This window comes from Bos indicus, chromosome 14, assembly GCF_029378745.1.
Source record: "Bos indicus isolate NIAB-ARS_2022 breed Sahiwal x Tharparkar chromosome 14, NIAB-ARS_B.indTharparkar_mat_pri_1.0, whole genome shotgun sequence".
Classification (NCBI taxonomy): Eukaryota; Metazoa; Chordata; class Mammalia; order Artiodactyla; family Bovidae; genus Bos; species Bos indicus.
In genome coordinates, this window is record NC_091773.1 from 23,810,897 (window position 1) to 23,821,739 (window position 10,843).

General features: G+C 42.6%; 1 non-coding gene across 1 annotated transcript; it reads right to left on the reverse strand.

The window, feature by feature from the left end:
• Positions 1–3,925: 3,925 nt before the first annotated feature.
• Positions 3,926–3,997, reverse strand: TRNAC-ACA (transfer RNA cysteine (anticodon ACA)). The gene has a single exon. It is a non-coding gene; the product is annotated as a tRNA-Cys (tRNA).
• Between the last annotated feature and the right edge of the window lie 6,846 nt (positions 3,998–10,843).

Genomic DNA, 10,843 nt, shown 5'->3' on the forward strand with positions numbered 1-10,843 from the left:
TATCAAAACTTCCATCTCTTCAGCCTGTAAATTTTCTCAACCATTTAATCTGTGCTGTGCCAAATCACTTCAGTCATGCCTGACTCTTTGTGACCCCATGGTCTGTAGCCCGCCAAGCTCCTCTGTCCATGGGATTCTCCAGGCAAGAATACTGGAGTGGGTTGCCACGTCCTCCTCCAGGGGAACTTCCACACCCAGGGATGAAACTCGTGTCTCCTATTTCTCCTGCATTGACAGGTGGATTCTTTACCACTGGTGCCACCAGGGAAGCCCCAAGCATTTAATTTTAAAATGGCTAATTCATAATTAACACTGTTTTCATATATATATATATATATATATATATATTTAACATTTTAACATGACTATTTTTATTGCCTTGGATTAGGAAAACTTTTCTTCCTTGATGGCTCAGATGGTAATAAATCCACTTGCATGGCACAAAGACAGAAATATAGATCAATGGAACAAAATAGATAACCCAGAGATGAATCCATGCACCTATGGACACCTTATCTTTGACAAAGGAGGCAAAAATATACAATGGAGAAAAGACAATCTCTTTAACAAGTGGTGCTGGGTAAACTGATCAACCACCTGTAAAAGAATGAAACTAGAACACTTTCTAACACCATACACAAAAATAAACTCAAAATGGATTAAAGATGTAAATGTAAGACCAGAAACTATAAAACTCCCAGAGGGAAAAATAGGCAGAATGCACTCTGACATAAATCACAGCAAGATCCTTTATGACCCATCTCCCAGAGTAATGGATATAAAAGCAAAAATAAACAAATGGGACCTAATTAAACTTAAAAACTTTTGCACAACAAAGGAAACTATAAGTAAGGTGAAAAGACAGCCTTCAGAATGGGAGAAAATAATAGCAAATGAAGCAACTGACAAATAATTAATATCAAAAATATATAAGCAGCTCAAGCAGTTCAATACTAGAAAAATAAATGACCCAATCAAAAAATTAGCCAAAGAACTAAACAGACATTTCTCCAAAGAAGACATACAGATGACCAACAAACACATGAAAAGATGCTCAACATTGCTCATTATCACAGAAATGCAAATCAAAAACCACAATGAGGTATCATCTCAAGCCAGTCAGAATGGCCACTATCAAAAAGTCTACAAACAGTAAATCCTGGAGATGGTGTGCAGAAAAGAGAACACTCTTACACTATTGGTGGGAATGCAAACTAGTAGAGCCGCTATGGAGAAGAGTGTGGAGATTTCTTAACAAACTGGAAATAGAACTGCCATACGACCCAGCAATCCCACTGCTGGGCATACACACCAAGGAAATCAGAATTTAAAGAGACTCATGTACCCCAATGTTCATCACAGCACTGTTTACAATAAACAACCTAGATGTCCATCGACAGACGAGTGGATTAGAAAGCTGTGGTATGTATACAAAATGAAATATTACTCAGCCATTAAAAAGAACACATTTGAATCAGTTCTAATGAGGTGGATGAAACTGGAGTCTATTATACAGAGTGAAGTAAGTCAGAAAGAAAAACACCAATACTACTGTATATATAACAGTATATATATACTAACCCAAAGAAAGGCAATGCCAAAGAATGCTCAAACCACCTCACAATTGCACTCATCTCGCTAGTAAAGTAATGCTTAAAATTCTCCAAGCCAGTCTTCAGCAGTATGTGAACCGTGAACTTACAGATGTTCAAGCTGGTTTTAGAAAAGGCAGAGGAACCAGAGATCAAATTGCCAACATCCACTGGATCATGGAAAAAGCAAGAGAGTTCCAGAAAAACATCTATTTCTGCTTTATTGACTATGCCAAAGCCTTTGACTGTGCGGATCACAATAAACTGTGGAAAATTATGAAAGAGATGGGAAATACCAGACCACCTGAACTTCCTCTTGAGAAACCTATATGCAGGTCAGGAAGCAACAGTTAGAACTGGACGTGGAACAACAGACTGGTTCCAAATAGGAAAAGGAGTATGTCAAGGCTGTATATTGTCACCCTGCTTATTTAACTTCTATACAGAGTACATCATGAGAAACGCTGAGCTGGAAGAAGCACAAGCTGGAATCAAGATTGCCGGGAGAAATATCAATAACCTCAGATATGCAGATGACACCACCCTTATGGCAGAAAGTGAAGAGGAACTCAAAAGCCTCTTGATGAAAGTGAAAGAGGAGAGTTAAAAAGTTGGCTTAAAGCTCAACATTCAGAAAACGAAGATCATGGCATCTGGCCCCATCACTTCATGGGAAATAGATGGGGAAACAGTGGAAACAGTGTCAGACTTTATTTTTTTGGGCTCCAAAATCACTGCAGATGGTGACTGCAGCCATGAAATTAAAAGACGCTTACTCCTTGGAAGGAAAGTTATGACCAACCTAGATAGTATATTGAAAAGCCAACAAAGGCTATGGTTTTTCCTGTGGTCATGTATGGATGTGAGAGTTGGACTGTGAAGAAAGCTGAGCACTGAAAAATTGATGCTTTTGAACTATGGTATTGGAGAAGACTCTTGAGAGTCCCTTGGACTGCAAGGAGATCCAACCAGTCCATTCTAAAGGAGATCAGTCCTGGGTGTTCATTGGAAGGACTGATGCTGAAGCTGAAACTCCAATACTTTGGCCACCTCATTCGAAGAGTTGACTCATTGGAAAAGACCCTGATGCTAGGAGGGATTGGGGGCAGGAGGACAAGGGGACAACAGAAGATGAGATGGCTGGATGGTATCACTGACTTGATGGACATGAGTCTGAGTGAATTTCAGGAGTTGGTGATGGACAGGGAGGCCTGGCGTGCTGCAATTCATGGGGTTGCCAAGAGTTGGACACAACTGAGCGACTGAACTGAACTGAACGTATATATATGGAATTTAGAAAGATTGCAATGATGATCCTATATTCGAGACAGCAAAAGAGACACAGATGTAAAGAACAGTTTTGGACTCTGTGGGAGAAGGTGAGGGTGGGATGATTTGAAAGGGTAGCGTTGAAATGTGTATATTATCATATGTGAAGCAGATCACCAGTCCAGGTTCAATGCATGAGACAGGGTACTCAAAGCCAGTGCACTCGGACAACCCAGAGGAATGGGATGGGGAAGGAGGTGGGAGGGAGGTTCAGGACGGGGTGACACATGTGCACCCATGGCTAATTCATGTCAGTGTATGGCAAAAACCACCACAATATTGTAAAGTAATTACTGCTAAGTCACTTCAGTCTTGTCCGACTCTGTGCAACCCCATAGACGGCAGCCCACCAAGCTCCCTCGTCCCTGGGATTCTCCAGGCAAGAACACTGGAGTGGGTTGCCATTTCCTTCTCCAATGCATGAAAGTGAAAAGTAAAAGTGAAGTCACTCAGTCGTGTCCGAGCCTCAGCGACCCCATGGACTGCAGCCTTCCAGGCTCCTCCATCCATGGGATTTTCCAGGCAAGAGTACTGAAGTGGGGTGCCATTGCCTTCTCCAGTAAAGTAATTAGCCTCCAAAAAAAAAAAAAAAAAGAATCTACCTGTGATGCTGGAGACTTGGGTTCAATCCCTGGGTTGAGAAGATCCCTGGAGAAGGGCAGGCAACCCATTCCAGTATTCTGTCTGGAGAGTCCCATGGGCAGAGGAGCCTGGCAGGCTACAGTTAATGGAGTCTCAGATGACTGAGTGACTTTCGCTTTGCAAGGAGAGAGTAACTATCAATTATAATATTTTCCTGTTGCAAAAATGAATCTTCACTTCTCAAAGAAAGTAAGTGCTCAGTCGTGTCCAACTCTTTGCAACCCCATGGACTGTAGCTTGCCAGCTCAATCGTGGCTGACTCTTTGCGACCCCCTGGATTGTAGCCTACCAGGTTCCTCTGTCCATGGGATTTTCCAGGCAAGAATACTGGAGTGGGTTGCCATTTCCTTCTACAGGAGATCTTCTCAACCCAGGGATTGAACCTGGGTCTCCTGCATTGTAGGCAGATGCTTTACCAACTGAGCCACCAGGGAAGTCCATTGGCAGGTTGGTATAAACCTGTCAGGATTTCTGCCATAAGCTGTATGAGGTCACCGTGGAACCGCAATGCAGGGTTACTCACTTGCTTCCCTCATTTGCAGGGCGTGTCATTCATTCACACAGGCACACTGTAGAGTTAGTAAAGTACAGCAGAAAGCATGTTTGCTAGGAGAACAAAGAACTAGAGCTCCTAGCATCCTTACCTTGTCCTGAAGAATCCCGGATGAGCCCCTAACATGAAAGGTTGCTGCTGAACCACAAAAGACGCCAGGATTCTTGGCCTCTGGAGAAGAAGAGTTCAATCTGAGGTCAGTGATGAGGCTTGATCGCTCAGACCTTTTGTGTAATAAAGTTTTATTAAATTATAAAAGAGATAGAGAAGGCTTCTGACACAGACATCAGAAGGGGATGACATGCTTACATGAATCTTCACTTCCCAAAACATCCCGATGAAGTGTTTTAAGTACAGGGAAAGGGTAAGGGGAGCCATCATGTGAAAAGGGCTAGGGTAACTGCGGTTTTTGAGAACTTGGTGGAAGGAAATAATAGATGTGACCAAATTTCAGACTCAGTAATGTATTCAGTTTTGTTGCTTCTACTGGACAGATTTCATTGCTCTATTTGAAAATGTGGAACATAGTTACATGAACAATTGTTATATATTCTCACGTTTCAGAAAGCAATGAAATAGGAAGAGAAAGTTCAGTGCCTGACCCCACCCCCCATGCCCCCAGAGAATCCTTTAGTTTCAACTCCACCTTCAGACTCAGGGGACAGGGGTCCACTCTGAGGCTGAGAGGAGGAGTGGGAAAGGGGTGGCAGTCCCCCAGTCCAGACAGCCTTGAGCACAGACATCAATAATCTTGTGGGGCCAGCTCTGGGGTGGGGAGATGCAGACAGGGTGAGTATAGGACTTAACAAGGTCTTTGCCCCACAGAGCCGACATGGGCACTGCCTACAGCATCCCACATACCAGATTCCCCTACTCAGCCTCAGGGAGTCATCCCTCCCCATCACGCCCTTAGGATGCATTCACAGCTCCTCTCAGTCTGCTGCAAGTTACCAATTGGTGATCCTTTTCCTCATAAGCAACATTGCTTAGAAACATATATGACATTTGACTCTTAACCAGGTTGCCAGGGGAACAGAGCTAGGATGTCAACCTCAGGGAATAGTTTCTTGAAGAAAAACAAAACATAGGTTAGCATTTACGCACAACCTAAATGCAAGAGCACAGAGAAACAGACTCTGCAGTTTCTAAACCTTGTCAACCTACAAGATGAGAAGCTAGATTTCCGACAACTAGGAAACAGGCAAGACCAAGCAAAACCGAAGCCCCTGTGTGGCTGAAAGTTGTCACAAAGATCTCATCCCTGACTAAGTGACTGCCTTATTTGCTGCTGTGTTTCTAGTGCCACACAGAATGTGTGTGGGGTGTGTGTGTGTGCTCAGTCACGTCCAACTCTTTGTGACCCCATGGACTGTAGCCCACCAGGCTTCTCTGTCCATGGAATTTTCCAGGCAAGAATACTGGAGTGACTTGCCATTTTCTTCCCCAGGGATTGAATTTGTGTCTCCTGCACTGGCAGGTGGGTTCTTTATCACCGTGCCACTGGGGAAGCCTGCCGCACAGAGTAGGTACTCAGTGAACGAGGCAGAATAAATGAACAAGTGAACTCATAAAAGACCCTCCTGAAGCTTGACAACTGAAAATAAGAGGGGCCCGATTAGAAGTAGCAGGACCCTTCCTCGATGAGTGAAGTGGAAGGTGATGCCCAGTAGGGGTGTGGGGACTAGTTTACTTAGAGATAAGTGCCATTCAAAAGCCACTCCCGGGGTCAACCCAGATAGACAGAAATATGTTAATTCTCCTTAGGCATTAAGGAAAATTAATGGAAATTTATGACAAGGAAAATTTTTATAGTTGTTTGAATACTTGGTTTAAGAAGGCAGAGATGTCAAAAATTTGTGAAGATTTTTACCTACAGAACTGTTAAAATATAACTCATTTCCTGAAAATTATTGCATTTTGGAATTTTTATTCTTTTAGTTCAAAAATTTCCTCTAGTTTATTGCAAATTAAACTTTCTTTGCATAAATGTAGAAATCAGATCAGATCAGTCACTCAGTTGTGTCCGATTCTTTGCGACCCCAGGAATCGCAGCACGCCAGGCCTCCCTGTCCATCACCAACTCCTGGAATTCACTCAGACTCACGTCCATCGAGTCAGTGATGCCATCCAGCCATCTCATCCTCTGTCGTCCCCTTCTCCTCCTGCCCCAAATCCCTCCCAGCATCAGAGTCTTTTCCAATGAGTCAACTCTTCGCATGAGGTGGCCAAAGTACTGGAGTTTCAGCTCTAGCATCATTCCTTCCAAAGAAATCCCAGGGCTGATCTCCTTCAGAATGGACTGGTTGGATCTCTTTGCAGTCCAAGGGACTCTCAAGAGTCTTCTTCAACACCACAGTTCATCAATTCTTTGGCGCTCAGCCTTCTTCACAGTCCAACTCTCACATCCATACATGACCACAGGAAAAACCATAGCCTTGACTAGATGGACCTTTGTTGGCAAAGTAATGTCTCTGCTTTTGAATATGCTATCTAGGTTGGTCATAACTTACCTTCCAAGGAGTAAGCATCTTTTAACTTCATGGCTGCAGTCACCGTCTGTAGTGATTTTGGACCCCAGAAAAATAAAGTCTGACACTGTTTCCACTGTTTCCCCATCTATTTCCCATGAAGTGATGGGGCCAGATGCCATGATCTTCATTTTCTGAATGTTGAGCTTTAAGCCAACTTTTTAACTCTCCTCTTTCACTTTCATCAAGAGGCTTTGAGTTCCTCTTCACTTTCTGCCATAAGGGTGGTGTCATCTGCATATCTGAGGTTATTGATATTTCTCCTGGAAATCTTGATTCCAGCTTGTGCTTCTTCCAGCCCAGCGTTTCTCATGATGTACTCTGTATAGAAGTTAAATAAGCAGGGTGACAATATACAGCCTTGACGAACTCCTTTTCCTATTTGGAACCAGTCTGTTGTTCCATGTCCAGTTCTAACTGTTGCTCCCTGACCTGCATATAGGTTTCTCAAGAGACAGATAAGGTGGTCTGGTATTCCCATCTCTTTCATAATTTTCCACAGTTTATTGTGATCCACACAGTCAAAGGCTTTGGCATAGTCAATAAAGCAGAAACAGATGTTTTTCTGGAACTCTCTTGATTTTTCCATGATCCAGCGGATCTGCAATTTGATCTCTGGTTCCTCTGCCTTTTCTAAAACCAGCTTGAACATCAGGAAGTTCACAGTTCACATATTGCTGAAGCCTGGCTTGGAGAATTTTGAGCATTACTTTACTAGCGTGTGAGATGACTGCAATTATGCAGTAGTTTGAGCATTCTTTGGCATTGCCTTTCTTTGGGATTGGAATGAAAACTGACCTTTTCCAGTCCTGTGGCCACTGCTGAGTTTTCCAAATTTGCTGGCATATTCAGTACAGCACTTTCACAGCATCATCTTTCAGGATTTGAAATAGCTCAACTGGAATTCCATCACGTCCACTAGCTTTGTTCGTAGTGATGCTTTCTAAGGCCCACTTGACTTCACATTCCAGGATGTCTGGCTCTAGGTCAGTGAGCACACCATCGTGATTATCTGGGTCGTGAAGATATTTTTTGTACAGTTCTTCTGTGTATTCTTGCCATCTCTTCTTAATATCTTCTGCTTCTGTTAGGTCCATACCATTTCTGTCCTTTATCGAGCTCATCTTTGCATGAAATGTTCCTTGGGTATCTCTGATTTTCTTGAAGAGATCCCTAGTCTTTCCCATTCTGTTGTTTTCCTCTATTTCTTTGCATTGATGGCTGAAGAAGGCTTTCTTATTTCTTCTTGGTATTCTTTGGAACTCTGCATTCAGATGCTTATATCTTTCCTTTTCTCCTTTGCTTTTCGCTTCTCTTCTTTTCACAACTATTTGTAAGGCTTCCCCAGACAGCCATTTTGCTTTTTTGCATTTCTTTTCTATGGGAATGGTCTTGATCCCTGTCTCCTGTACAATGTCACGAACCTCATTCCATAGTTCATCAGGCACTCTATCTATCAGATCTAGTCCCTTAAATCTATTCCTCAGTTCCACTGTATAATCATAAGGGATTTGATTTAGGTCATACCTGAATGGTCTAGTGGTTTTCCCTACTTTCTTCAATTTAAGTCTGAAATTGGCAATAAGGAGTTCATGATCTGAGCCACGGTCAGCTCCTGGTCTTGTTTTTGCTGACTGTATAGAGCTTCTCCATCTTTGGCTGCAAAGAATATAATCAATCTGATTTTGGTGTTGACCATCTGGTGATGTCCATGTATAAAGTCTTCTCTTGTGTTGTTGGAAGAGGGTGTTTGTTATGACCAGTGCATTTTCTTGGCAAAACGCTATTAGTCTTTGCCCTGCTTCATTCCGTATTCCAAGGCCAAATTTGCCTGTTACTCCAGGTGTTTCTTGACTTCCTACTTTTGCATTCCAGTCCCCTATAATGAAAAGGACATCTTTTTTGGGTGTTAGTTCTAAAAGGTCTTGTAGGTCTTCACAGAACCATTCAACTTCAGCTTCTTCAGCATTACTGGTTGGGGCATAGACTTGGATTACTGTGATATTGAATGGTTTGCCTTGGAAATGAACAGAGATCATTCTGTCGTTTTTGAGATTGCATCCAAGTACTGTATTTCAGACTCTTTTGTTGACCATGATGGCCACTCCATTCCTTCTGAGGGATTCCTGCCCACAGTAGTAGATATAATGGTCATCTGAGTTAAATTCACCCATTCCAGTCCATTTCAGTTCGCTGATTCCTAGAATGTCGACATTCACTCTTGCCATCTCTTGTTTGACCACTTGCAATTTGCCTTGATTCATGGACCTGACATTCCAGATTCCTATGCAATATTGCTCTTTACAGCATCGGACCTTGCTTCTATCACCAGTCACATCCACAGCTGGGTATTCTTTTTGCTTTGGCTCCATCCCTTCATTCTTTCTGGAGTTATTTCTCCACTGATCTCCAGTAGCATATTGGGCACCTACTGACCTGGGGAGTTCCTCTTTCAGTATCCTATCATTTTGCCTTTTATGTTCCAAATAATAGGATGTGCATGCATGCTAAGTCTCTTCAGTCATGTCTGATACTTTTTGACCCTATGGACTTTCACTCGCTAGGCTCCTCTGCCCATGGGAGTCTCCATGTGAGAATACTGGAGTGGGTTGACATTCCCTCCTCCAGGGAGGCTTCCCCACTCAGGGATCAAACCCACAACTCTTATGTTTCCTGCATTGGCAGGTGGATTCTTTACCACTAATGCCACCTGGGAAGCCCCAAATAATAGGATAGATTTTATATATTGAATGCTCCCTTGTTGGTTAACAAATAAAGGTGAAAGTCACTCAGTCATGTCTGACTCCTTCTGACCCCACGGACTATACAGTCCATGGGATTCTCCAGGCCAGAATACTGGAGTGGATAGCCTTTCTCTTCTCCAAGGGATCTCCTTAACCCAGGTCTCCCGTTGTGGGTAGATTCTTTACCAGCTGAGCCACAAGAGAAGCCCAAGAATACTGGGATGAGTAGCCTATCCCTTCACTAGTGGATCTTCCCGACCTAGGAATCAAACCGGGGTCTTCTGCATTGCAGGCAGATTCTTTACCAACTGAGCTATGAGGGAAATATATACTTGATATTTCTTTTTTTTTCTTTTTTTGGTTTTGCTGTTATCACTAGCTCTTGACCCATCAGAGATAAAGCTAGGTTACTATCCTGTGATTCAGCTCAATCAAGTACATTTCTGAACTCACAGAGTCACTTGGGAGTGTTTGCCGGGGCTGTCAGGTGAGGTGCACATTTGAATTAGTACATACATTTTTAACAGGGGTGGCTCATGTCGTGTATGCAAACCCATCATAGTTAAGGTTAATTTATTGACTGAATTATAAAAATAAGTCTCTTCTTCAAACCAGCAATACAGAGTCTAATATGTACTTTTTTTTCCCTTATGGAGTAAGGAAGAAGAGGGCTTCCTAGCTGGCACTAGTGATAAAGAATCCGCCTGCCAGTGCAGGAGATGTGGGTTTGTTCCCTGGATTGGGAAGATTCCCTGGAGAAGGAAATGCAACCCACTCCAGTATTCTGGCCTGGAGAATCCCATGGGCAGAGGAGCCTGGCAGGCTACAGTCCACTGGGTCACAAGAGTCAGACATGACTGAGCACATGTGCGTGCTGTATGCTAAATCACTTCAGTCGTGTCTGACTCTTTGTGACCCCGTGGACTGTAGCCTGCCAGGGCTACATGGAATGGTTTGCCATGACCTTCTCCAGGGGATCTTCCTGACCCAGGGATTGAACCTGAGTCTCTTATGTCTCCTGCATTGGCAGACGGGTTCTTTACTGCTGGTGCCACTAGGAAACATCATAACACACAAAAAAGCTAAGAATTACAGGCATATTCAGATACAAACAAACATGATTAGTTGTGGACTTATTTTATTGAATAAACAGATTCAGTGCCTCCCTAAGGATCTTGATATGGTCATCCAGCTCCAGTAGGAATTAATAAGCACACAGAAAAGTGTTATTTTTCTTAACAGCTGTACTAAAAATTTTCTTTACATATAATATTTAAAAATTATCAGCCTAAAACTGCAATTTAAAAAGTCTATTTGTAGTTACTCTTTTTCTAAAAGTATCATCTACTCTATTTAAAAATTAAATTAAGGTTAATTTGCATTAATATGTTTTTATTAATACACTGTATTCTCTGAGTTCTCTGACACTGGAACGGCTGCAGTGTTGTTTTTTTT